Below are 1035 nucleotides of genomic sequence, written 5' to 3'. Positions count from 1 at the left end.
GGAATGGAAGGACAACGCGGATGGGAGAACAATTAGGCAGGTTTGCATGGGCTAAGTGGGACAGAAGCAAATAATGATGTATGCACAACCTTGGGAAAACAGGAGAAGAGCGGAGTGTAAGACCCTACCCAGAGAAGCACTGACGCCAGAGATGGAGGCAGAGATCACAACATGGAGAGATGGAGTGGCTGTGGACTTTAGACCCAGAGAGGGAGAGGGGCTGTGTGCTGACGACCAGGGACAGGCTTGCAGGATATACCCTTTGGTTGGTTGATGATTCATGGAGGGGATTGTAACCATGGCAATGAAATGATATGACAGGATGAATGTAAACTATCACATAATTCACAATAAAGCATTAAAATAAATAAAAATAATGGCAGCAAGTTGCTCACCCAGGAGACATCAAGGGAAGTGGTCGGGTTCCCTCAGGGCAAACCCCGTTCTAAGACTAAGACTCAAGGGCAATACATGAGTAGGCATGCAGTCTGACTGGTGACCACGTTGGTGGGAAGTGATGGAAAAACAGCAATGAAGCTGTGAGCTAAGTCTGACCAGATTCAATAGACTCCTGTGAACTGGGGTAAAGACTTGGTTGGCCAGCAGCATGGCAAGACCTGGGGACTCCTGGGCTCACAGTCAGTGACACATTTACAGAGGACTAGAGTGGAGAATGAAGCGTCCAGTTGATAAGAAGTGAGGGGATATGCACACGAACACCCACACCTGCAGATAATACACACTTGACATGGCTTCAATGACTGATCAGAATTCAACTAGAAGAAGAAAGAAGAGGGAAAAAAGAGTAATCTGATACAATTTGATGAACTTGACCTACACCTAAGGATACAGTAGCTCAAAAGAGAGAACAAATCTTGACAGCAAGGATCGTTCCCACCCCCTTAGTACACATGGTAGACAGGAATGGGCAACTTGGATATTGGCTACCCAAAATAGGGGCCTAAAAAGGCAAGAAGAGACTGGCTTACAAGTTTTCAAGAGGGGGCCTATATCCAGAGGGTGCTGAGGAAGGTA

The 1035-nt window shown here is 46.7% G+C and overlaps 1 protein-coding gene across 1 annotated transcript in view; it reads right to left on the bottom strand.

Moving 5' to 3' along the window:
* Positions 1-1035, bottom strand: part of LOC102834820 (HORMA domain-containing protein 2-like) — an 82887-nt gene that overhangs the window by 53168 nt on the left and 28684 nt on the right. The window lies entirely within an intron of this gene.

Source organism: Chrysochloris asiatica, unplaced genomic scaffold (genome assembly GCF_000296735.1).
Source record: "Chrysochloris asiatica unplaced genomic scaffold, ChrAsi1.0 scaffold00548, whole genome shotgun sequence".
NCBI classification, from domain to species: domain Eukaryota; kingdom Metazoa; phylum Chordata; class Mammalia; order Afrosoricida; family Chrysochloridae; genus Chrysochloris; species Chrysochloris asiatica.
The sequence above is the reverse complement of the archived record's forward strand: the minus strand, read 5'-3'. Positions and strand labels throughout refer to the sequence as shown.